General features: G+C 39.0%; 2 protein-coding genes across 2 annotated transcripts in view; both read left to right on the top strand.

Moving 5' to 3' along the window:
* Elk (Eag-like K[+] channel) overlaps positions 1–27,998 on the top strand; it is a 647,431-nt gene that overhangs the window by 532,422 nt on the left and 87,011 nt on the right. The gene's annotated exons all lie outside the window — the stretch shown is intronic.
* The window catches only part of RpS21 (ribosomal protein S21), a 426,171-nt gene continuing 404,915 nt past the window's right edge, over positions 6,743–27,998 (top strand). Inside the window, exon 1 of the mRNA XM_083125443.1 lies at positions 6,743–6,747. The gene's annotated coding sequence lies outside the window, so the exon portion shown is untranslated. The remainder of the gene's footprint in view (positions 6,748–27,998) is intronic.

Below are 27,998 nucleotides of genomic sequence, written 5' to 3'. Positions count from 1 at the left end.
AAACGTAAAGTCCATTATCATATCCTGCACATTCAGAATGAGCCCACATATCACACATTTAGCACTTAACCGATTCTTCTCCACCCTTATCATCAGAAAATCGTCCAGAACAGAAGAGACATTCAGCATCGTCCCTACTTCGTGTTCTGCCACCTGACATAATGAGATCAGAAGGGTCGTCTCGCACGATGAATACGCCGACACTGTCAGAGCCTGATGATTTGCAGTCCTTTTGGTAATGGCGTTTTGCCCCTTTTTCCATTGCTTTTAACAGCCTGTTTCTTAACTGCAGTGGACATTTCAATGGAAGTCTTATATGGTGATGAAGTCAGGATATTAGAGGTATCTGCTTTCCTTCACCTACTTCCTTGCCTCTTCTTAATTGCAGAAGCGGATGCGATGTTCCATGGGATTAAAAAACTGCCTTTGGAACAACAAATCCATTGTTTCTGATTGATATACTACAAAACTGAATACCATGTATTTTAATTCTGTATACTAATAAGAAGCACAAGGCAAAAGGTACTTACCTCCAAACTTTTCACTTCGGGCAGGAAACACAATAATCGCTCTAACGCTCACTGTTGAACCTCGAGCTGCGAACTAACCGCTTCCTGTGGCGGTGTGGGACATTGGCCAGCATTTCACGTAGTTCTAGCTAGAGTGCTGCACTTACCAGGCGAGACATACTGGTATTCAATATGTGTACCCCTTCCCCTACAGTTACTCACAATGTTGTTCACAAACTTATCGACAGAGTCGGATTTGCTAAAGAGCATTTACATAAAGATCAGGAGTTTTGGGACAAAGTGTTTGTCCGATTAAACAAAAATAAACCTTCACGAATCAGATGGAGTGGCCAGAGTGTGGAGGAAGGCAAATACGCAGGATAATGTTGCCAATACAACGCCTACGGTAAAACATGGTGGAAGATCCATTATGTTCTGGGCCTGTGTGTCGACTTAAGGAGTTGGAAAAATGCAAGTCAATGGTGAAATCATGGACAAACATGTCTGTAACAATATCCTGAAGAATAACGTGAAAAAAGTGCCCGGCAAATGGGGTTGCCACGTGTGTTCACATTACAACAGGATAACGACAGCAAACATACTGCTCAACTCAATAGAGACTGGTTGATTTCGAATTCACCAAAGCAGTTTAAAACATTACTTCAAAGTTCAGATCTGAATCCGATTGAGCATTTATGGCTACTTTTGAAGAGACTTGTCCATAAACATGAGTGCAAGTCAAAAGATGATCGCTTTAGAGTGGGACGGAATCAGCCCAGACATCTGCAAGACCTTGGTCGCTTTTATTAAAAAGTTAATAAGGCCAAGGGTTATGATTCTGGCTGTTAAATTGTCTCATTTTATAACATGTTTGTTTTTCTGTTTTCATTGCAACTGTACGAACAGAATTGTGACATCCAAGTAGCATGTTTGTGCTAAAATGTAGTTTTTTCGTTATTAATAACGTTTATGAGGGAACAAACGGTTGTAAATAAATCACCATGTGTGTTATAACTACATTTAGGGATAATACCTAATGTATTAAGACTTATTGTAATTTTTGCTTTCGTTGACTTCTCACACTTCGTCTGTACGAACTGCATTGTGAGTAACTGTATATACAAGGTTCGCCCATAAAAAATAAAAAAACTGAAATTTTCTTTAGGAAAGAAAACAAGTAATTACCTTCAAATGACTTTATCACCTTCAAAATAGTCACCAGAGCAGGCAATACACTTTGACCAGAATTCGTACAGGTCTAGGAAACACTGTTGATAATCATTGACAGTAAGTGATTGTGCGTAACATTTAATTTAATGTCCGCGACGTCGTCAAATCTTCGCCCTTTCATAGTCATCTTAAGCTTGGGAAAAGGAAAAAATCAGTAGGCGATAAGTCCGGAGAATATGGAGGGTAATTGATCACTGTCACTGAATGCTTAGCAAGGTACAGAAAATGCGGTATGAGGCCGAGCATAATCGTTAACAGAAACCATTGGCCAGAATCGCAGAGGTCCTTCCTAACCCGCTTCATCCTGTTTCTGAGTCGACCAAGCACTTCCTTGTAATACTACTGATTGATTGTTTCGTTGTCAGGGACAAATTCATGGTGGATCAGATCTTGGGAATAAAAAAAATGCGATCAGCAGCACCTTTGTCTTCGATTTTTTCTTTACGGGCGAGAACTGTCCTTTCCACTGCGCACTCTTTTTTTGTTTCGGGTTCATATTGTAAACACCAGGTTTCATCTCACCATACACTGCCTGTATCATCTGTAACGTTTCGGTAAACAATTTACCCAATTTGTAACAAAACTTTATGCTGTAAAGTTGTTCCATCTTGGTGCGCGTAATTTGTACGCCGCCTGCACACGACCTGCATCTGACGCACGCTTGCCCCGATACTGACTGCCTGTAACAGGTTGAAACATGCACTGACGGGAAGTTTAGATATAGCTCTTTGCAGTGTTGCCAGAATACGGTATATTTTTTGACAGTTCGGTTTCTTTATTGGCGGACCTTTTATGAACAGTGCTTTTTTTTCTGTGAAGAAAGGTTCCGGTCATCTTCAAGTTGGTTTGATCACAAGAATTACTCAAACATCGTAAATAATCGCCCATAAAAAGATGTAGGTATGCGTACCGTTGCATACCGCCAGAAAGAAAAGCATTTTTGGTGTTATTCCGTACTTTTATCCACCCCCTAAATCGGGAACTATGCAAGTAAGAATAAGTAGCATACAGTACAAGAATTTATGAGAAATTGCTCTCTTGTATATGTCTATCAGATAATGTCCTCCTGGGTCCAGCAGAGTTTGACACCCATGTACAAATTGAAAATATTGTCCATCCCAACATGCAATTCATTGTCGCTCGGATTTCACAGTGAGCAACGAGCTTTCACATTGCTACCACGTGGCGTGTAGTAACAATAGCAATCTTGATCGCGAGTTCTTTTTTTTTGTATTTATTTATATGTATTTCCTTGTCCGAGTAGTGAGCTGTAAGAACTACATATTGACACACATTGGTATATTTTACACCCATTATCTCTATTGATACATGTATGAATAAGAAAATAAAAAGAACATCTGTATTGTACAATATGGTTTCCACATTACACGTATTATAAGCTAGGGTCACTTTGTGCGGTTTCTTCGTTCTTATCGCTGTCCACTATCGCCTTTCCTCGTCGTTTCCTCACTTCTCACAAATACCTCCCCACTCGTTGCACTCTCTCACTTTTGATTCCTCTTCTATCTTCTACCACTTCCATTATTTCCCTCCCTGTTACGTTCTTAACCCACTTGTCTCTCAAATCACGCGTAGAGGGGCAGGCAGAGAGCAGATGCTTGTCAGTCTCTCCCTCCCCGCACAAAGAGCATATAGTTTCCCCTGCTTCATTCTTCATTTTTACTTGTTTCCAACCCCCAGTCTGGACCATGCTAACCCTCCACCCCTTTTGTCCTACCAGATTTATGTATCTTGCTTTCCCCCCCATTACCTTGTTTTCAATTGATACCTTAGTGAAGTCTTCGTCTGACAGTTGGCTAGTATTTCTTGTCTGTCTATTTCCAGCAGTCTCTCTCTGATTTGATTTTCAACTGATGTATCTACCCTCCCTCCCGCTTCCCACACCCACACCATCCCAATAGAGTTCAACATTTTTTTTATCTCCCTCCCCCAATTTCGTGAATTTTCTTCTCTTACTTGAATATTGAATATGACCCTTCAGTGTTGTGTTACCCTCCTTTGTTAGCTGAAGCCAATACTTTAAAGCTCTTAACCGAGCTTGTACTGTCTCTCTGTTTAGACTTCAATTGACAGTGCTTCTACTTACACACATCACTTTTTTATAGAATTCCGTTTGGATGCTTGCGATTGTGTCCGCCCCCCCTCTTGCCCTCCATAGTGCATGGTTCCTATTACTATTGATGTGTACAGACTCTGAATCACTGAGAACGGCATTTGGTCTGCGAGTCTTCAGTTACGGGTGCGTGTCCAGGCAGGTGGCCCTTCCTCGCGTGACTGCTGATAAAGAAGATGGACCACGGGAGGAGATCTGCTGACAGCGCTCCACGAGGAAGAAAAACGCATTAAGGTTTTCTCCCTGGACCGATATTGGCCCCGAACATCGTAAAATTTACCACCATGCTAACAGTAGGGGGAGCCCTGATCAATGACTTTCTATAGTTATTTTCCCTTTAACTCTGCTCCTATCCTTTTACGCTTCGTCTCGCGCTATCGGATTTTCCGATATCGTCTTGTGGAGGTTTTCTGCGGTACAGATTTGTGCAGCCATAGGCGTAACTTGGCGGGGACAAGAGGGAGCACTTGGCCCCCAAAAATTTTCAGATTCATTAAAAATTTACAAGTTAGGGCACCTGAGGAACAAGGTAATAAAGAGTAATACTTGTGATTTCTCAACGTCATAGTTATTTAGCAAATAATCCTGGACGCTGTTTTTATTGGATGGAAAACTTTTCGAATCTCTTCCCCTAAACTTAAGCCCCAGGTTTGATTGTAGCCCCTCAAAATTAGGCCCAGTGTAATTCTGCCCTTCTCAAAATAAGTCCCAGTTTGATTCTGCCCCTCTCAAAATTAGGCCCAGTTTAATTCTGCCCCTCTCAAAATTAGGCTAAGTTTGATTCTGCCCCTCTGAAAATGGGGTCCAGTTTGATTCTGCCCTTCCCAAAATTAGGTCCAGTGTGATTCTGCCCCTCTCAAAATTAGGCCCAGTTCTATTCTGCCCCTCTGAAAATTGGGCCCAGTTTGATTCTGCCCCTCTGAAAATTGGGCCCAGTTTGATTCTGCCCCTCTCAAAATTGGGCCCAGTTTGATTCTGCTCCCTCAAACGTAGGTCCCAAGTTACGCCCATGTGTGCAGCCTTTTTGAGTTCGTTCTGCATTAAGCTCTCACGAGTCGAATAGGATTCTCGTTGATTGAGTGCTTGGTTTGGTTTGGTGTACTTCGCTTTTTCTGCTACTTTTGGCTAATTGCGACTCTGTTTCATGTAGGGACACTCGCAAAGAACACCCATGCCAACACCGGCGTTCGAACCCGGGATCCCTGGCGTCGTAACGCGCTGTGCTAGCCACTCCTGGGCAAAAAGGCTTCTCATAGATAGTGCACTGACATGAACGCTGTCACTAAAATATGAAATATTGATTGGTTTGTTTAATTTTACATCGCTTCTCTGCGGAGAATTGCGAAAATAAAGATGAATGGTGGTGATAAGATTAAACTGATGAAAGGACGATTAGAAACGCATATGAGGGATGCAAGAGGTGGTATTCGCTCAAGGCACCTCAAAGTCAACCTTACTTCTACGGCAACTGCGATGTTGCAGACCGGTTTTCCCAAAGAGGCAAAAATGAAATGTTATATAAAGTCAATCACCTAACAAACATGTATGAACAGGACATATCACAAGCTCCACAAACTATTATACTGCCTGTGAGTGCAGTTTGTCAGAGCCTTTTTAGTCTGTAAAATGTAGTTCAGGGTGTACCACGTGGAGAAAAGGTTGAAATTTGAGTGTCTTGAAAAAGACCGCAAAAGGTGAAATAGACACTATTATGAGGATACTTGTATTAAAAGGAGAAATGGACGAGAAATAAAAAAAGATAAATGTACGCAAAAAGCTACTGAAATTTATTTATTTATTTATTTATTGAGAAAATTTCAGATACAGCACGTATCCATTTTACACTGAAATCAGTAACAATGAAAATAACAAAAAAGAACAAAAATAAAAATAGCAAAATAAGACAAAATATTAATATAAATAAGTCAAGATAGCACAATTAAATATTATTTAGCAACATATCTTCTGATGGTTGACCGAAAGGCATATTCTGTGGAAAATACATCAGCACTTGATGGGAGGTCGTTATATTGAGTGGGAAGTCTGTGGAAGAGCGATCTTTTTTGAATTTCCAGTCTTGGCTTTTTTGTGTAAAATAGAGTTGTGTTGCGTGTTGAGCGCATAGGCACTCGAAAGTGGAATTCCTGGAGGAGTGTGTTGCAACGGATTTTGCCATTGACAATTTTGTAAAGATACCTAAAATCATTCAGTAAACGGCGCTGATAGGGAGTCTGTAGGTTTAGAAAGGCCAGGAGATGTGGTGTTGGAAAGTTGCGTAATGAGGGAACCCTGTAACGAACTATAGCCAGGAAAAAGTTAAGAACAGAATCAATTCTGGAGAGCTGAGTGGGACATGCCATGGACCAGACGGGAGAGCAGTATTCTATTATTGGGGAGATGAATGATTTATAGTACAAGGTGAGGGCTGAGATGTCACTAAATGAAAAGAAATAGGCATCAGTAGAGAAAAACATAAGTGGTAATGGAACTGAAATAGGCACTATAATTATTCAGGTAAACTAAGACTTAATTGTGAAGTTACTTCCGATACACAATTGCATGAAGGTACGTGGAGAGATTTTGAGGTCGGAGCCCACCTTCGGCTATTTGCGGAGTTGACGCTTTGGCCATCTATCTCTGGATGTACTCCAGAGTCACCACATGCAGGGACGTTTCTGGAATCGCCTGAAATCACAAACCCCGGGAATCGAACGCGTGTCTCCCGCCTAACAGACAGACGCCCTAATGACTGGACCACTGCGGGTCTTAATTGTTCCGGAAAATAGAGAAATAAACACTCAACAGAAATAAAACTTACTCTAAAACTAGCCTATAAATAAGCATTAAGAAGGTTTAAGCGCACGAAAAAGGGAACAATAACAGCTCTAATTGGACTAGTATAATGATTCTCAGTAATCTCAATTTGTATTCTTCTATTTCTACTACTGACCTCCGTGGTGGTTACAACAACGTGCGACGACGTCAGGGCTTCCGTGTTCGAATCCCTGCCTGGGCATGGTTTTCGTGAGTGTTCCTTCATTGATTTCATCATATTATCACTCATTCTCGTCGTCGCGATTAGCCAAAAGTGGCAGAGAAGCAACGCTAAATAACAAATATCAAACCTATTTCTTTTCTTCTCATATTACATTACCCTAACCTTTCCTCAAATCTAGCTTTTATTCACACAATATATAGCTTGCCTAGTGATCATTACAATTTTGTTTAGTCATTCAGTACCAGTTTTCTCTGCTGTCCTTTCTTAATGCGAACTTCAAGATGCTTGTCACTGTAGAACGCGAGAGAAATATTTTTGATTTCTTTTCGTTACCATTTTCCCACTCTCTCTCTTTAACGGCCTCCATTTGCAGCTCCCCATTCAATGCTTCCACCGAAAGCCCTTCTCTCTGACAATTTTCTGCTATTACTTCTCTAACAGATGGCGTTATTTACTTTTGTGGAGTAGCATTTGCCTCGACCACCAGCAGCAAGAAGCAGCAACGCATTCCTGTTCAAAATGGAGGACAAAACACTCTAATTATTTTCGTTTGACCTTGCAGGAGAACAAGTTCCTTTGTGACAAAGGGAGAAGGCGTGGTTCTGAGGTCATGCATTCGAATTATAACCCACAGAGCGCTCTTCTGTAACTAGCGAAGCGGAAAGTAGTCTAGTCAGACAGACACCTAGAAATTCATTCACCCTCTTTCTGTTACCCGCTTAGAAAATTTGAGAAATATAAATTTGAAAGAAATATATTTTCTTATACGTTTTTTTTCTGCAGAGATCTAATGGGCTCGCTGTTACCGTAGTCAAAGGCTAAGCTTTGAATCCCTCAACAGGGTGCGAAATCCTGCGAGGACAGGGGGATTTCTTCCCACCATGAATCTTGTCCTAAAAAATCCGTTGTTTTTAATTATCAAATTTGTTAAAGGGTTGACCCATTTGTTTACAATTATCAATTAATATAATCACAATAAAAATTTTAATAAAATTTCTAGCCAGTTATTTATAAATGCCAAATAATGTAGTCACAATTATCTAATTTAGTAAGCACTCACCCCATTTGTTTAGAATTAACAATTTAATGTAGTCACAATTACCAAAACACAACCACTTGGATGTTTACTTCAACCAAATTCGTTTTTGTGTGTATAGGCTTAATCATCACTTTCTCTGGGAAACTTATGAAGATAGATCATAAAATAGTGGTCTCAAAACCATTATTAATCAGGAGTCATGGACGTTGAGAGGGGGATCTAATTGCCCCCCCCCCCCCGTTCATTTCAAGTTACAAAAAAAAAGCAGAAAGCTTCTTATGTTTATTGTTAATAACAAATAAACTTCATTTCGTTACCATTCAAAGCGAATAACTAAAGTGGAAACTGTATTACATCGAAAAAATTTAGTGTGAAATAAATATCCACGTTATATTTTTATATTTTACCATATCTTCCAAAGAGAAAATCGTTACATGGTCTCCAAACTTCAAAAATGTAGTTTTATGTGAAAGGTTACACAACATAAGCTTTATAAGCAAAGTTTCTCCCTAACTTTTAAATCCTTTTCTTGAACAAGGTGGGTAAAAGTTTATAACAAAATACAATAACTATGAATTTTAATGCACAAACTATAATAAAAATAATCCTTGCACAACAGTCCGTGAGAGCCAGAGCCTTACCCATCGCCTCACTCCCACCTGTTGAGGTGATGGATTATCCAACCAGTTACAGGGTGACGTGTGGTCAGCATGACGAACCCCAAGTCATAGTTGAAGGTTTCCACGACAGGGTTACGCTACTCAATCGTATCTCCCCCAATTTCCTCACGATTTTGGGTGGCCACCGGTCCCATACACTGGCCGAAATCTCAGGAGAAAAGTTGTTACGCTTCCCCCGGGAGACTCGAACCTGCGCGTGTCCCGTAGCAGGAGCCTAAAGTATGACGCCTTGACCGCACGGCCAAATATAAAGAAATAAGATAAATCAGTTGACTGAATACTCACTCACTCATCTGGTGGACCGCGTAGCAACGTTTTATTTATATAGCAATAATAATAATTGATTGATTTGTTGTTTTTTAAGTCCACTTTATGCACAGTAAGGCTAATGGGACTGGACATACAGTTTAAAGTGGGATCCGAACCACTTGTGCCTCCACCGGGTATCGAACCCGGGACCCCTTGATTACAAGGCGACGATGCTACCACTGCGCCATCGGGGAGGCCCCCAACAATAATAATAATGATAATAGCAATGTTATTACTTTATAATAGTTATTATTGTAATACAACAATTATAACCGTGGTAATAATAATTATTAATCTTGTTATTATTTCTTCTAATCAAGTATTATCAATTGGCTGACCCCCCCTGCAAACATTTCTGTCGACGCCCTTGACACTAATCGACATTACGATACTCAGTGAACACCGATAAATTAAAGTTCCTGCCTGGGTTTGAACCCGGAACACAACTAAGCTGAAAGAGACATCTCACATCTCAGACTGAGACAGTCCAGGAAAAGTCAATTACAGTTTTAAATTGTCTACGTGTGTGGGGAACGAAACACCTGCAACTAATTCCATTTCAGTAAATTGTATTTGGAATGTTGTGATTGTTAGAAAACGCCACAGGTGTTCACCTGTTTAATTGTAGTCTGTGTGTGAAACTGCAGTGAATCGTTAAAATGAAAACACGTGCTTTCTCCCTCATCCTGTCTGTGGCAAGGCTGGGAACTTTCTCGGTGTCCGGATCGAACATGGGCTTCCGGCACAGCTGCTGCCTACGTCAATCCAAGAGGCATAAGTGCTTGCTTATCGGCTGAGAAAGTGAAAAGCGCCACGCGAGACGAGAGAAAGCAGATAAATCAATTCTGTCTAGAGTGAGATTTCTTTTGGCTATATCATAACGAGACTGCTCTGCATTACACACACAAGATTTCAGAGTAGGACTGGGTTAATCAGAAATTCAACTGAAAGGAATATATTTTTCACAATTACATATTAATATTTTGTATTACACCTTTTTATTATTACATGTTTCATGTATTGGTATCGGTGGGAATAGGTGTGAGAATATCGGAATCGGTATCGGCTCAGCCCTATTATAATATATATATATATATATATATATATATATATAATGTGTGTGTGTGGGGGGGGTGTACTATAGGGTAGGCTCGCCACTAAGTTATTGTAAACTACTGTGCCACAATGTAGGAAACATGTTATTGTCTGAAATGTCTTGGTACACGCCAGAGATAATCCGCCCCATCGACTAAAACTAAAGGCACAAGTCCAAACCAGGAAAAACAGCCCCAGACCTTTGCACCGCCGATACCAAACTTCACTGTCGACACAACACACCTGGCCGTTCGCCAGGTCCACACACATCCATCCGACTGCCAGATCATGTACAGTGACCCATAACTCCATAAGACCTTTTCCACTGTTTCCATAGTCCAATGACTGTGTTCTTTGCACCATTCCAAACAATGAACCCTTGACTTGGTACTTACTAATATCAATAATAACATATTAATACATAGAGAAGAATATCCCTTTGTAAAGGAAGATTTACATCACCCAGCTTTAAACATCACACTTCATCTGGGTTCTATTCATGATAGAGTTTCAAAGGAGAAAGTGAATGTTTATAATTTTCAAAAAGCTGACTTTTTAAAACTATATCAAATGCTCAAATTAATAGATTGGACAGAATTAAAGAATTACAATAATGTAGATGATGCAGTAAAATGGTTTTACGATAAGTTTAATATAGTATTGAATAGTACCATACCAAGAAAGGAACGTACCTTCAATAGTAAATATCCTTACTGGTTTAATGCAGAAATTATTAATATTATAAAGGAGAAAGAATACTATAGGAAACGCAAGAAACATGATAGCAATAGTGAACATAGGTATAAAGAATTACGGAAGCGATCGAAAACTTTAATTACAAATGCTTATAATAATTATATTAAAAAATTAGAGGAAGATATTAAGATTGATATGAAAGGTTTTTGGCGATTTGCAAAAAGTAAGAGGAACACTAAAAAAATTAATAATCAGAAAATGAAATCAGGTAAGAATATATTAAATTCAAATAAAAGTATCGCAGATGAATTTGCGAATTTTTTTAGCACTGTATATAGACAAAATGAACAAAATGAAGATAATTCTAGTGTAGTTGTAAATACAAAAGCTAATACACTTCTAACATTATCATTGAATAAAATTCATAAAGACGAATCTTATAATGCAGTAAAGAATCTTAAAGCAAAGAAGTCATGTGGACCAGATGGGATTCCGCCGTATATCGTTAAGGCGTGTTCGGAAATATTAGAATATCCTTTATGCACAATTTACAATTTAATATTGAAAACGCAAACATTTCCTAGTATTTGGAAACTAACCAAGGTGTGTCCTATACCAAAAACGAATAAAATATCCGAAATAGAAAATTACAGACCAATCTCAATTTTATGCTCCCCTGTGAAGGTACTTGAGCAAATTCTTTACACTAGAATATATAATCATGTCAAATGTTGGATAACAGATTGTCAACATGGTTTTACAGCAAAAAGATCGACCATCACGAATCTATTAAATTATCCACAAGAAGTTCATTTAATGTTACATAATAGATCCACAGTACATACTATTTATTTAGATTTTACTAAAGCATTTGATAAAATTAATCATAAAGTGCTTCTTCATAAACTAACATGATATGGATTATCAGATGACTGGATATCACTGATTGAATCATATTTGAAAGATAGAAGACAATATGTAGATTTTAGGTTGACAAAATCTTTTAAATATGATGTAAACTCTGGAGTACCGCAAGGATCAAACTTAGGGCCTCTTTTTTTTGTATTGTATGTGAATGACCTACCATTAAGTATTAATAAATCTCGTTGTCTAATGTATGCAGATGACATCAAAATATATAAAGAAATTACAATGTTGCAAGATACTTGTCAATTGCAGGAAGATTTAAAGCGTGTTTATCAATGGAGTATTCAAAATAAACTTGATCTCAATATAAAAAAAATGTTATTACATGGTATTATCTGCAAATAAATCGAACGAGCAATGTGAATACTTCATAAACAACCAAAAATTGGAAAGAGTCAACACTATGAAGGATCTTGGTATAATAATTGACAAGGATCTCTCGTACTCAACTCATATAATATAAATGGTAAATATTGCATACAAAAAATTAGTTTTTGTAATTAGAATGTCAAAATATTTAAAGGATTTGGACGCAATCACGTTATTATACAATGCAATGGTTAGGAGTACCTTGGAATATGCATCTATAATCTGGTCACCAATAGCTAAAATATGTATAGAAAAAATAGAACAAATACAAAAACGCTTTCAACGTTATTTATAGTCCAAAAAACATGGTAAGAATTGTAATGTTAAATGTTATCTACCAATACACTTCAACGAGAAAACGACATGCCATCATTAAGGTCAAGGAGAATTTTTATGCAACAGCTATTTTTGTATAAAATAATTAATGGCCTTATTGATAATGCTCAAATTTTAAGCAAAATATCTTTTAATACTACATGTTGTCATCTTCGAAATAGAAACTTGCTGAATTGTCAAATGGCTAAAACTAAGAAGTATCAAAACTCTTCGTTACAGCAAATGTTAGATTTGTACAATAAGTTATCAATGATAGATAATGAGTTAGACTTTTCATATTCCCTGAATATTTATAGAACAAAGTTGCAATCATTATGTTTTACACAAGAAATTATAGAAATTATTGTCTTGTAAGTGCAGACATTTAGGGATTTCTAAACATGTATATATATCATGGGTGAGGTATATTGTTACCATTTACTATGAGTGTAGGTATGGCTTTGTATTGTTTTGTCTTGTAAATATCTATTTGTGTGAAGTATCTCTTTATTTGTGTGTATGTGGGTGTTCATATATTATTAATTATATATGTATATTTAAACTGTATGCAAGTCTCCCATAATTGGAGAAGCTTTCTCTGTTGGAGACAACTACAATTAAATAAATAAATAAATGTAAACAAGTTCTATCGCCTCCCAGCGTGTAGTTCTATCACTGACCTCTCTACCTTAGCTGCAGAGGAAATCCTCTGCACTCGGTAAGCCTGTCTGACGATTGGTTCACTTAACACGTTTCAGAGTTCGCTGGTCCCAATGAGTATCTTGGGTCTAACAGAGCGATGGTTGAGTTCAGTGATTCCATGATGTTTCCACTTGCCGATTACATCACTCACAGTGGACCGGGGCGCATTTTATTGCTGAGAAATATCTCTGAGAAAGCCCGAAATTACACGCCCCGACGATCATGCCCCGTTCGAAATCACACAACTCTCTCCATTTACTCATTATGACTGCAAAGCCGTCTAGACTCTTCGCTTTCTTTTTTTCTTTTTTGTACAAGTAGTCAGGATTTGTGTATCCCAGCATATTGTTTATTCTGAACATTAACTGGAGTCGGAAATGATTACAAAACATGTACAAAGTTTAAGTATTACATCAATAAGTACAAAGTCCTCATGCAACTGTCTCATGATTAAGGAAATATATAATGTTCCCAAAAAAATCCCAAAAACGGGGACAACACAAGACAGAACAACATAAAACATATATCTCAGAAGAGCGTCGCCAACGTCCGAAGATGTTTGAAGTGTGCTTCTGAATCGGTCAAAGTTCGTAGATGTTCTAGTACATCCATTAATAGCTGTAACGCCCTGAAGGTGTCGGGGTCCCATAGTTGACTGAGTAGTCGTCGGACGTTCCGAAAAACTTCTGATGTCTTCCCGGGAGCGGGTGACGTCGGAGTAGTTGCAGGAAGCGAAGAGCTCGCTGTAAGTCGGTGATTGGCTGACAGCTGGGAAGCTGCTGGTCGCTGTTTCGATGGAACTTCGGGCCCTTTTGACCGAAGAATGGAGTTGAATGGGGCAGCAGGCGATGGTCGCTGCGTCGATGTATCCTCGGGCCCCTTTGACCGAGGAATAGAGTTGATTGGGGCACTTCTGTCTTCTGCCGTCGAACTTGTAATGGACGATCGCTTGGATGTTTTTGGCGATGCATCGAGTCGATTTTTCGATACAAGGGGCAACCCTTGTAGTTGGCGGTATGTTGACCGGAACAATTGGCACATCGAGCTGATATTTGCGGAGAACGTTGTGGACAGTCCTTAATTAAATGTTCTCCCGCACATTTGACACAGTGGGGTTTGGCCTCGCAGAGAGTCTACCCGTGGCCAAACCTATGACATTTATGGCATTGCAAGATTCCTTGCGGTCGGAGTCTCTCTACCCTAATGTTGAATTGGAGTAGGGTGTCCAACTTCAATATTTCCGGGGGGGGGGTGATCCTTGCACCCAGGTCGAAGATCACTACGACGGAGTTTAACGTAGACGAGCGGGTAGAGGTTGCATTCCTTCTCCCAGTAGCCTGTATGACGAAATCTTCTTTGGCGTAGTATATTCTTGTTTCAACTTCGAACTTCTATGACATGAATGCCGAGTTGCTGTAGAGCTTTATGTATATCCCAGTTGGAGTGATCCTGGGGGGATATATCGAATAACCACCTTAAGTGTTTGATGTGCATGTTAACCAGAGGCGAACTGCAGATGCTTCTCAAATTTGCCCTCAATAAGCGCTTGCCAAATCTTGTTTCTCTCTTCTTGTGTCGAACAGGTAACTCTCAAGCAGTTCCCTTTATAGGTGTATGTTAGCATTCGTCGAACCAGAAAACACATCTTCTGTGCTATAGCTGCACCGTTGGCGATGTAAATGAAAATCTGAGCGGGTTTTCCCCATCGCCGAACAGGAACCGAAGTCGATTCAGGGTTTCTTGTAGCATCTGAAGAGCGTGTCGAAACTTTTGACGACGAGGAGGTCGTTTCAAGCGATTTCCTGCGTCTGTTCTCCCGTAACATGGAGTACGTCGAATGACAAACGTTCTGTTTGGAACTTGGGTAGGAAGAAAGAAAAATCCCCGCCCCCAAAGGGTTCGCGGGGGTGAGTGGCGTCCGACCTGAGTCAACTGGCGACTGCACTCTTGAGTACATCATAGTCCCATGTTCGGTCTTTTACCTAGGCGCAATCTTCCCCTCAGTATAGATCCAGTCAAGCCGGATTTCTCCATTGGGAAAGGCTCCATTCATGTTTGCATGCACTAGTATGCTAACTACCTACATGACATCGGGATTTGTTTAAACCTGGTTTCAATCTTGTAAAGAGATTTTTACCAGGCGGTGAAAATAGAATAGATGGTGAAAAAACTACAAGCTAAGAAGAGAACAAAGAGAAGGGAAGCTCCCGAGGGTAAAACCAAGTAAACTTGTAAAACCTCGGCTGCGTCTAGTATGCAAGCTTCGTCTAGATTCTGATGTGCAAAAAAAAAACACGTTGAAGGGGGGTAAAAAACACACATCCTATTGGTTTCTATCCTTAATGGAGCCGTGTTGCGGCAGGTAGGATCAGGAATTGGAAGGTACGGGTGTTTTTGGCTACAAGTATCCGTTCAAGTCTTGTGTTAGTAGGACCTACTCATGCACACGTAGATTCTCAGGTATTGGGGTGTGAAGGTAATTATCTGTAAGGGGTACCTGGGGAGTTATTACTCTTCTGACGCTCAAACCCCTGAGGAAAATTAACGGTGCGCGGGGTACTACTGTTTCCTATTGAGGTGGTCGGTGGCAAAGACTCCTCCCCAGAGATTGATTCCGGGGCCGCGAGGCGCTCTGACTCCCAAGGCTTTCCCCGGCAGAGCAGGATAAATTCCAAGCTAACACCCAGTTTTCTATTCCCAGAACTTCATGTCGGAGATTATTTCCTTATTGTCATCGGGGGTAATTCTATAGAACGCTCAGAGGTCTCTTGTGCTTGTATCGCATTTGCGGGTACGTGCCTAGATTCCTGATCAGTTCGTTGTCTATTTGATTTTTCTTTTTGTAAAGCTTGTTCTTTTGCGTGAGACTCTTTGCGTTTCTGCCTTCACATATATAGCGTTGGGCACGTGCGTTGACTTCATACTGGGCAAGTTCACTTGGAGCACAGGGGTATCCGGATACTCTTGGCTAAACATTGTAGCCATCTCGTATATCTATCTATGTAAGGTTAAGTAAAATATAATAATAATAATAGAAATAAGTACATTATATAGTGTGATAAGCAAATATGTTAGTTTATCTGTAATTCAGTGTGTGCAAGGTGTTACTATTCAATGTATCCCCGGCGGTTCACGAAACCATGATTGCGAACAACCGATCATATTGCAAATAAATTAAACCTTTTTTTCAAATGACCTTTAACTGCAGAACCTAAATTGGGAGAGGATTTCCCTCGCTCGTTGTAAGTTTCCAACAAATCATATGGACTCTCACCGTGTTCAATTTAATAATGCCTATCAACGCAGCAATAACCGCCGTTATGCCTTCAGCGTGCGGTTCATGTAAATGTGGATTGAGCGCATATATGTGACTGCTCGCCTGAAGCGTTCAATTTCGTTAGATTATAAATCAACTGCAGCATCGATTTCATGGTTTCATTACGTTCATTTGGAAGTCTCGGCGTGTATGTGTACACTGGTGAGCCATGTTTTGTCCAAGACCATATATGAAATTCATAGTGATGTGCACCTACGCGTAAACACCTGTTGTCTACGTTCCACGTACTCAGACATTGTAGACTATGTATTGCGTTTAGACAACATACACTGTGTAACGCATGTAAACAATGTACAGGGTGAGCCAAAAGTCACATTCAGATATGGAGCGTCTGACTACCTTGCAAGAGACCCCCGGCGGGGGAGAACCGGGATTTTTTCCACCTGTTCAAGCGGCTCTGGCGCCCACCCAGCGTCGTATAGAGTGGAAACTCTGAAGGGTAAAGGCGGCCAGGGGTGTGGTGCTGATCACATCACCCCCACCTTCGATTATTAAAAAAAATGTGGGACTCGAACTCCACACCCCCTATACGCCTTCATGGCGTGGTGCAAAGCACAGGGGAGCACTTTACTTTATTTTATTATTGTGGAAGAAAAAGAGGTAATGAATGCAGAAATGCAAGGTAACCTTCCTTAATCATCTAACTGCACACAGAGCTTCTTTTATCTGCATTTCTGCCTTAGGACCTTGATTACAAAAAGCCTGATTCAAATCTCGTTTCCCGATTCTTGGATTAGAATCCTGAATATAAAAAAATAGATTCAATCTGGATTTCCTAATACTGGATGAGGATCCTAAATCCAGAAAACTAGATTAGAATCTGAATTCCCTAATTTTGGATTTGGATCTTAATCCACAATATACTCTCATATCTTGATTCCCTAATCCTGGATTATTAGGATCCTGAATCGAAAAACTAGATTCAAATCTCGATTCCATAATCCTGGATTATGATCCTGAATCCAAAACGAGATTCAAATCTCGATATCCTAATCCAGGATTAGGATCTTGAATCCAAAAACTAGATTCAAATATCGATATCCTAATCCAGGATTATGATGCTGAATTCAAAACTAAATTTAAATCTCTATTAATTTTGGATTAACCCGAATTCAAAAAAAATTGTTTAAATCTTGATTCTCGAATTCTGGATTAGGATGAATTCATAAACTAGATTTAAATTTCGATTTCATAATCCTGCATTAAAATATTGAATCCTCTATTCTGTGTCCTGAAATTGAATATGTTGAATTCTGGATTTGGATATTGAATCCTGAGGCCTAGATTCGATTCTCTGACCTGGATCCCAATCTAAAATATTGAATCCTGTATGCGAATCATGAGTCCTGGATTTGGAATCTATCTTCAATAGCCATCTCCATCAGGGTTCAATTTTCGAATCTTCAAACATTCGATCAGCCCTTGCCTAGTTCCACACGCGATTTCTTCTGTTCTTCCGTCCTAGCCATAACAAACCAGTAGAAGCGAATGCATCATTTCCCCTTTAGGAAGTAAAAAAAGATCCCTCCTGTATCGAGGCTCGACCGAGCTACGTGGCTTGATCAGGAAATTGGGCCAAGGCAATAAAGACATCAGTGATTGCTGCTGTCAGCCCGTTTATTGCGTTTCAAGCCCAGGATAGATTGATTTGCCTAGATCTCTTCTAGTAGCGTTTGTTAGATAAAGCGGCTCTTTTTGGAGGGATCCTTAAAGAAAAACAAATTAAATAATAATATTTTGTAAGCACTATTTCCTCGAGCTTCAACGTAATCATTATTCATTATTCAACATATTTTGGTTTTCATCGTGTGCGTATTGTTATGTTGTTTGTTGAGGAGACGGTTACTATTTCCAATTAGCTAATGGAATCCATTTCACAAGTCAAAACATGAGCGCTATGGTTGCATCCGGATTGCGGCAGCAAAACAAACATTTCCCAACGCTGAGGGCCTAAGGTAAAATCTTATTTGGAGCGACATCGAACGGACAAATAAGTAAATATTTCCTTCCATCAAATTTAGTCTTTGGCCTGGATTTTCCAGTATCTTTACGATTCTACGTCGTTAATTTCAATACAATTACATTAAAGGTGTGGGTTTCGAGTTGATTAACCAACACGCTGCCGTCTCTAAACGTGATGGTGTCTGCATAAATCGGGCTATGTTAAGCAATGAAATTGATGTAGGGACACTCGGGAAGAACACTAATGTACAGGCCGGAATTCGAATCCGGAATCCCTGACGTTGTGATAACCATCCGGCTCCTACAAATGGAGAATGTCGAGTGTAAAACTATTGCAAAACACTTATAAAATTCGTGGATACGCAGTTCATGTTAAGTATTTTTAGCTAATAACCCAAAAGCATACATATTCATGGGCCACTTTATTGGGAACATTGCAAAGTAAGAAATGGTGATCCAGAGCAGTAGCTAGAGATTTATGTGGCCGGGCAGGGAGTAGTTCGTGACGTCCTCTCCATCGAATTGTGGCCCCCAATAAATGGAATTGATTTTTTCTAAATTTATTGCTCAATATACATCCCATACAGGGACGGCGCCAGGGGGACGCGAGAGGGTGCTTGCTACCCTTAATTTTCTTCCGCACCCTCTTCAGCACCCCCTACGTTCAACTGAAAACACTAACTCTTATAGTGTCATATTAAGTCATGTCGTCATATCGAGCGTCGAATATTAGATACTGAAGTAAGACCGTTATTATTGTATGCATCAGGCAAGCACTGAAGGAGATGCCGACATACATTACTTTCCTGTACTGGCGGCAGCCTCTATAAAGATCAGCGGCCGTTTTTTTTCTTTCGTCAGCATTGTTGTTATTAATTTTTCCTTCCTTTGTTTCTTTAAATGGCCTGTTTGTGGTTTTCGATAATGGCCTACAGATTAATGCGAGTTATATTTTTCTTTCTTTTTCTTTTTCATTGTTGATAAACGGTTTATTTTCCGCCTATTTGTTCTTCCTCACACTGGAGCAAAAGTTTCAGCTGCTTGCAAGGTATCACCAAGTCACTGACCAAGTCGTACTCTGGAAATTATTTGAAGGGCTCGGGTGTAATTTTCGTTATTTGTTATTTTTGAGTTACAAAGAAAAATGTGCCATCCTTCAATTTTCGAGTGAAATTGCCATGTCATACAATTTGTATTGGACTCGGTGAAGCCTTCTGAAATCGGTAAACACAACACGAAAACAATTTATCTACAGTATAGCTTCTAACTAACTAACTCTCTAGCCTTCTTAAACCCGAAGGTTCATGGCTGCAGCAACACAGGCCTTCCATCTGTTCCTATCTTGAGCAACATCTATATACTCTTTTCCATCTCTACCGATTTCCTTTAGGCCCATCTCAACTTTGTCCCTCCATCTTCGTCTTGGCCTTCCTATAGGTCTCTTACCATCAGGTTTCCCAACAAGAATCCTGTGAACTCCTCTTTCCTCTCCCATTCGTGCCACATGGCCTGCCCACCTAAATCTCCTTGATTTAATTATTCTAATAATATCTGGACATGAATACAAATTATGTAACCTTCTCCACTCACCTGTCTCCTCATCCCTTTTAGGTCCAAAGATTTTCCTAAGAATCTTATTTTCAAATACTCTCAATTTATGTTCCTCTTCCAATGTAAGGGACCAAGTTTCACACCCATATAATACTACAGGCAAAATTACTGTTTTGTATATTTTAACTTTTAGTTTCTTAGATATTAAACGAGAAGACAAAAGTTTATGAAGAGAGAGAAGTAACATGCATTTCCTGAATTAAGCCTTCTTTTTATTTCCTCTTTAATATAATAATCCATCATGAATTGTAAATTTGTCACACACATTAATACCCACACGAATTTTACTTTCTGTTTCACTGGTGCATACTTTTATCATACTAACAAGCTTCTTAGGTATTCCAAACTCGACTAATATATTATATAATTTATCTCTCTTGACCGAATCATAAGCTTTTTTTTAAATAAATGAATAGCTTATGGACATTTTCATTATATTCCCACTTTTTCTCAAGTGTCTGTCTGATGTGAAAACTTTGATCTATAGTTGATCTGTTCCGTTTAAATCCACATTGATAATCACCTATAATTTCATTAGCATATGGGGTTAGTCTTGTTAAAATAAAACATATTTTATATGTTGTTGAGAGTAGAGAAATTCCACGGTAATTATTGCAGTTCATTTTATCACCTTTCTTAAACACAGGAACAATTATGGATTCTTTCCACTGTTGAGGTATTTCTTCTTTATTCCATATTAAACAAATTAATTTATGAATTTGACATATTAATGAATTTCCACCATATTTAATTAACTCAGCTGGTATTAAATCAATGCCAGGTGCTTTGTTATTCTTTAGCCTTTTAATAGCATCTTTAACTTCAATCAAGTTAGGTTCTGGAACTAAAGGTTCTGCTGTGTGCACTTCATTTACTTCTGATTTATCTCCTACATGAACATTTAAAAGGTCATTAAAGTAGTTCTTCCATCTATTTAGAATATCGCTTGGGTCAACTAGAAAATCACTGTCTTTATCTTCTATCAAGTTTACTTTAGGTTGCCACCCCTTTCTAAATTCATTTACACCTTTATATAAATCTCTGATATTTTTGTTTTTGCTGTTTGTTTCGATTTTGTTAATTTTGCTTTTCAAGTAATCTCTTTCTTTTACTTCTAAACGTGCGGTTAACTTCTCGCTTTATACTATTATAATTGCTTAGATTTGTATCATCAGAGTTATTTAACCACCTAAGTCTAGCCTGATTCCTTATTTCTATTAGATTATGACATTCATTATCAAACCATGGCTTACTTTTTCTTGGTTTACGATATCCTATACTTTCTTTAGCTGCTGATTCTATTGCATTACGTATGTGCTCCCAATTCTTATTTACATCTGTTTCATTTATATTTTCATCATCATTTAAATCCTGCAAAAGTAAGAAAGTATAAGTATAGCTTCTAATAGTATTTTTTCTTAATGAACTCAGAAATCAACAAAATGTCACTTACCATGTTTTACACCCGAGGCCATCATTTAACGCGAGGCGAGTTGTAACGTGAAGGGTAGTTTTCTTGTTAATACGTTCTGTGTATTTGTTCCACGTAATATGTCTAGTAAACGTACCATTTCAGGCTTTTTCAAAACCCGTTAGAAAGAGACCCAATGTTCACGAAGGAATTTTACAGTTCTTTGTTGGGGATAGTGCGGCAGAAGGGATTTTAAAGATGACACAGTTGCTGTGCTCTTCGCGTTTTGTCCTGAAGTGGTAGACGGAATGTACAATGTATTTGGTACCTCCATTGGTTACATTGAAAAGGTTCAAAAATTGTGTTTTTAAAGACAGGGATAACTTATTTTTTTATTTCATTACATAGTTCAATAAGACTGCAACGTGTATCTGTATTTGAATGCTTACACTGTACGACCACTTTCTTGGAGTAGAAGACTTAACACATATCACATGTAAGTCCAGGGGGAAGGCAAGGGGAGCACAACCTGCCTGGAAAATGAATGTCAATTTAAAGTTTTTATATGTCACACATACAATTTCATTTCAGTCAGTAATTTTTGTTAATCAGTGGTGACGATTAGGGGTGCAGCTGCCCCCGGTTTTTGCTATTTTTGCCCCCGCACTATGCTAAATATTATCTACTGAGGGAAAGTAAACTGTCCTCCCCCCTCCCGTTTTGGCACCTTGCTCCCCGGTTTTGAAAGGTTGCATGCGTGTTTCATGGTTTTCCTTATTTTCATAATCGCACCCCCTAAATTTCTTTCCCTTTGATGATTAATCCTGGCGCCGCCGCTGAAACCATATACGTTGGTATTTGGAGGGTTCAGTATAGTTCAGACATATATATTATGTATGTATGTATGTATGTATGTGTATGTATTATGGTGGTGGGATTTGCTTTCAATGTTTTTAATTATGCCACTGGTGAACCAACTAGGATATCGTCATATTATGGATTTCTTTCTGTACGGGACGGTGACTTCGAAAACTTTATCAAGATTTTCATAAAAGATATCAAGCGCTTAATTTACATTCTTTTGATTGGATATTTCTTCCCAGTTGATGGTAGCAATTTCACGGTACATTACTTCAAAGTTTTCTTTTTGGAAATTACGCATGCTAATTGTTTTCTATTTATTTACTTTAACATGTTTCGAAACAAAGAATTCGATGCTAAGTTGGGGGGTGATTTTCATCCTCCGGTACTAACGTTTCAGTTTCTTTACAGACCGACACGATGTTAGTCAGAACCAAATCTAGTGTTTTGTTGTTGGTGTTTAACACATTGTTTACACTATTTAAATTATAGTAAGACCTAAAGTTGGAGAGAGTTTTAGATTTTTGCGAGCCTTTGCTGAAATCATAATTAGAACCTGTTACTTCCGGCAAGTTAAAATCACCTACGAGGAGTATGCGTGAACTGGGAAGACATACAGAATAAATCGCTGCATAAAACGCTTCATAAATTGAAATAGTACACAAGGGTGGGAAATATACTATGCATATAAACAGAGACATAATATCGTTAATTACAGTTTTTCCGAGGACACATTCAATTGGTAGGTCAGCTAATTATATGGTGGTTGATCTGAATTTGTTTTGTATTCCTAAAATAACCCCCCCCTGTTCATCTGGATACTGCCGGCTTGACAGATAGCCTACCAAGCTCTCTGCAGGGTTGACCTATCATGAAAAGTGAAAAAAACATATCATTTAAAGAGTAAAATTAATTAATTAATTGTCGTGACGCGGTGCAGAAAATGAAAATTTCAAAAATTGGTTCTCTAGAAGCAGCATTTCAAAGTGCTCAGATAAAATTTCAAAACTTTTTTGGTTGATCTAATTTCGAGATAATCGTGACCAAAATTATCCCGTAAGTTTACACAGGCTTGATGAGGAAAATGCTCGAATTTTCGACGGAGTATAAGATCGCCTTAAGTTTTCGACTTTCGATATCGCCACCGAATTTTCCCGAGTCCCATACACTATCCTCATCCTCTTTTCCCTATCATAGTTCATGGTTTATATTATTATTATTATTATTATTATTATTATTACTGCAATACAATTACACTTAGTCTTATATTTGCTTTAAATTTCATTTTTAGAAATTCTATTTCAGTTACTCTTACATACACCCCAATCCATAGAAATAAAAAAAAACACGTACCACGTACACACACAAAAGAAAACAGCAACCACACATATTAAAATAATTTTTAGTTATAGGTATAAAAAAATGCAATTTATTTTATTTGTGTACTTCTGTAAATAAGGCCTGTTCTGGCTGCCAGAACAAGTCTTGTAATCTAAAGTTTTGTAATCAAAATACATAAATCAAACAATGTTTAAAGTTATTATAATACATGTAATATCATAAATATAGTACACATCAAAAAAAACGGGAGAACCGGTAAATTTGGATCAAGAGACGTCCTGGTTTATATTTAAGGTACCAGGACTTACGCGCATACCGTCGAATGTATGCGGGTGGAGGAAGCTGCTTCGGGAGGTCCCCCCCCCCCCTTTAAAAAAAAGTCTCGATCTGCGCATGGGTGTTCCTTATGAGTGTCCTTTCATCAATTTTATCTAATCATCACGCATACTCATCGTGGGAGAAAATTGGTGCTAGATAACAACAATACCTTGTATTTGTATTTTAGTCTGCTATACGTCGCTTTTCTTCTTTTCTCTAGGATGATGAGAATGAATGATGAATTTATGCATTTAGATGAAGGCATAAACGTAATGGAACTCGAATGCCTTCCTCAGGATTAAACCTAGGATTTCTGGCTTATTTTGAGAACAGCACATTCGAATGCTAATTATAAAAAGGCATGATTTCTCATCCATCTAAATACCAATCTGCAGCTCGTACAGTTTACAATTGAAAAGTTAGTTTTAATCTATGGTAAAACACGAAAATCCACATGTTCATTAGTATCTATTACCTTCCTCGTATACATGAATTGTTTTTAATTTTGCATTACATGTTTCCACTTCCTCGCTCCCATCAATTATGTTTGATTCCTGCGTGTTGAAGCAGTCACGTTCATTTAACGTACAACTGAAGCATTATATTTTTCTCATCGATTTTATCGTTCCTGTTTTGTTTTTTGTTGTTTTTTTTATTTTCCCATCTCGTGATTTCAAGAGAAGTCCTGCAATGGCGTCATATCATAAGCTTCTTTTCCGTTTAGCCGACCAGCGTGCCGGAGTGAAATGCGCGCTACGATGCAAAGGGTTTCGGGTTCGAATCCAGACCTGAGCATGATTGTTTTTTTGCGAGTTTCCCTTCATCATTTTCATCATTGACACTCGTTCTCATCGTCGCGATTAGCCAAAAGGATCTGACCAGCGACGAAAAATAACGTAATTCGTGTAACCAATTACCGTATTTGCCGCCGTATAAGACGCAGCCCCTTTTTGTACATATTTTTGAGGAAAAAGCTTTATCACTGAATATTATAATAAACTTTTCAAACTTTTCAAATGTAGATCTACTTGCAACAAATAATTTACCTAATCTAACTAAGAAAGAATACAATTTAATCTCTGCCAAAACCCAGACATTAATTTCCAGAACTAAATGAAGAGTAGCTTGAAACCTCTTCTAAATCAGATTGATTGAATTGATTGATTTATTCGCTTTTTCTTCCACTTTTGGCTAATTTGCGAAGATGGGGATGAGTGATGATATGATGAAAATTGATGAATGAACACTCACAAACATCCATGCTCAGGCCTGGATTCGACAGGACCTCTAGCGTCATAGCGCGATGTGCTAACCACTCCGCCACGGGGGCCGGCTATTTTAAATCAGAATCTGAGTTCTCATACAACAAAATTGTCATCTCTACCATCCAGTGCATTAATAACGCCACACTTCTTCAATGATTTAGACACTCTCTTACTTCTCACAGCATCCCATGAAGCTTTGAACCATTCACAAACTTCCATCTTCCTGATACTGCAACCTGAGTATCGTCTGTTATTCAGATCTATTTTTCAAGGGGAAAATGTGCGTCTTATACGTCGGTAAATACGGTAATTGTTTTTCGTTATTTTTAAAGCAAGATTCACAAGTTCGCAATTTTCCATAATTTCATCTTAAATTTGTTATCTCTTTATGTTTACCAGGGAGTTCATTTTTTTAATTAACTTAATCATTCAATCTCTAATACTTATATCTGTAGCTTAGCAATATAATATGAATTTTCTACAAATACGTAATTAGACAACTTATCACTAAACTCTAATTTAGAGATCTGCAAGGGCATGCCGAGAGGATGCGTTTGGGGGGTTCAACTTTCCGGGAAATATATTTGAAATGGTAACATAAATAAACAAGCATGAACATTAGTTTATTTTTATCTTTCAATATTTATATCGCTTTAGAACGCTTCAGAAGTCTTTGATTTACAACCGAATGGTTGAAATTAAAGTTCTCCTTCTTCGAGCCCTCTGAAGCCAGTTCCAAACAACGGATTGCATTGAAACTTGGTATAGAGGCAATGTACATCATGAGGAAAAAGAATGCATACGAGAAAATAGTTCAAATTTACGCCACCAGCTTGAAGTAACATGCAAACTTTATTTTCAGTTGATGTCAGTATAGCATTGTTCAATATGCCTGCGTTAGCGTGAATGACCCTTTCGAAGCGTAAGGGGAATTCACACCGCGACAAGCGAGACGTGTCGCTTGGGAACCAACAAATCAGCAGCAACGTTTCACACCGTAGCAACACGGCAGGCCGCACAAGCCTTCTTTGATAGGTGAAATCCTCAAGCGACACGTGTCGCTTCGGTGTCAATAAGACAGCGTAGTCAATGGTGGCACGAACGTTTTCCGGGGAATGGTAGCTACATGTCGTGTTGTGCTGGCTCTCACCTCTGGCAGAGTCCGTACACGTTCCTAATAAAGACGATCTTTCAGGAATCCCCACAGCCATAAATTACATAGGTTCAAGTCCGGAGAACGGGGTGGCCAATCATTCGGAAAACATCTGGAGATGACACGAACATAGCCAAAATTGGTCTGAACCCCCCCTTCCCTTTCACCTAATATGTTGCGTCACTGGAGTAAGTAGCCGACGTGATTGGTCACATGAGGGGTTGCTATCCTACGCGTCACAACAGGCGATCGAAACATCCAGTCAGACGAACATGTTCTTGAAATCTTCCCGCGCTCTTATGCTACTGGAGGCCGGGAATAACATCAGGCGCTCGGAACAGCCAATCAGACAAGCATTTTCTTGAAACCTGCCGGCGCTCGTATGCTACTTTAATTCCAGCTACCGGGTACATGTACAACTGTTCTCTAAGTCTAGCAATAGGATCTCCCGTTCTTCTTCTCCCAACTGTTGGTCAACATGCAACCAACTTACGCTTTGAAACATTTCAATAGCTAATACACTAACAAAACCACAAATGGCCAAGAAACGGGATGAAAGAGCATATTTCCCAAGCATCTTCCCATCCTTATGCACCAGTGAGTAGATATTGTGAGCAAGAGGAGACGAAGCCTCTCTCAAATTCTGGAGAGATGATCCGTTGGAAATGCTTGCAAAATAATCTCCATCGTACCGTAATCTCAAACATCGTTATGCGGACGGAAGGGGAAAAATGCTTGGCAGGACCAATCAAATAGAAGCGTGTTCTTATTGGATTTCACCAATGGCGTTCTCCCAGCATCAGGGGGAAAACTTCCCCGAATTATCGATTCGTCTTTTCCAGGGGTTGCTAGCGAGAATCAACCGCTGCGCTGGTGGCTCAAAGGGGGAGGTTCCTGTCGAGCCGGGATCGGAAAATCACTGCAATATGACCCCCAGCTTCTGCCATGAGCAATGTGGCTTTATAGTAAGGACGGACTGTTGGTTAAATTCATGTTAAAAGGACGCGAAGGTGTTCTGTACACACTAAAAGCCCTGCTGAGATAGGAGACTCTATCGTATTGGAAATTATATCTTGGTTCAGAAAGTTACATCGTCAATGCTCTCACATTTGGTGAACCGATCCTACAAAATTTCGGCGTTGGCCGAGCATTACGTGAATTGGAGAGCTGCTTGAAAGAATTAGTAACTTATTATTGTCCTGGGAGTCAGATAATTGTGTCGACATTATTCTTTCTAAATATTCCATTATGTAAACGGTGAACAAGTTTGTTTTAAGCACTCTGCATGCTCAGATAGGCTACTCTGGCCTGGGCCTACAGTTTAAAGTGGGATCCGATGTACTGTGCATAACACCGGGTATCGAACCTGAGACTCCTTGATTACAAACCGACGACGTTACCACTATGCCATCGGGAGCCCCTTTTTAAAGATAAACATTTGACCCGTTCCATGTTTGTTTTCGGCATCGCTTTTCTATGTTAATAGCTGCGATAATGATGAATGGTGATTGAATCACATAGATATAATAACAATCAAATCCTAAGATTATATTTGATTTTTTTTTATTTAGAATCGCTTGCCACTTTTGGCTAATCGCGAAGATTAGGATGTGTGATGATAATATGATGAAATTGAAGAAGAGACTTTGACAGGATTCGAAGTCTGGACCCCTGGCGTCTTAGCACTCTGTACTAATCACTCCGCCTCAGAGAACTCCAACACAGATACGTGCCAA

Source organism: Lepisma saccharinum, chromosome 1, assembly GCF_977018435.1.
Source record: "Lepisma saccharinum chromosome 1, izLepSacc3.1, whole genome shotgun sequence".
Lineage (NCBI taxonomy): Eukaryota > Metazoa > Arthropoda > Insecta > Zygentoma > Lepismatidae > Lepisma > Lepisma saccharinum.
The sequence above is the reverse complement of the archived record's forward strand: the minus strand, read 5'-3'. Positions and strand labels throughout refer to the sequence as shown.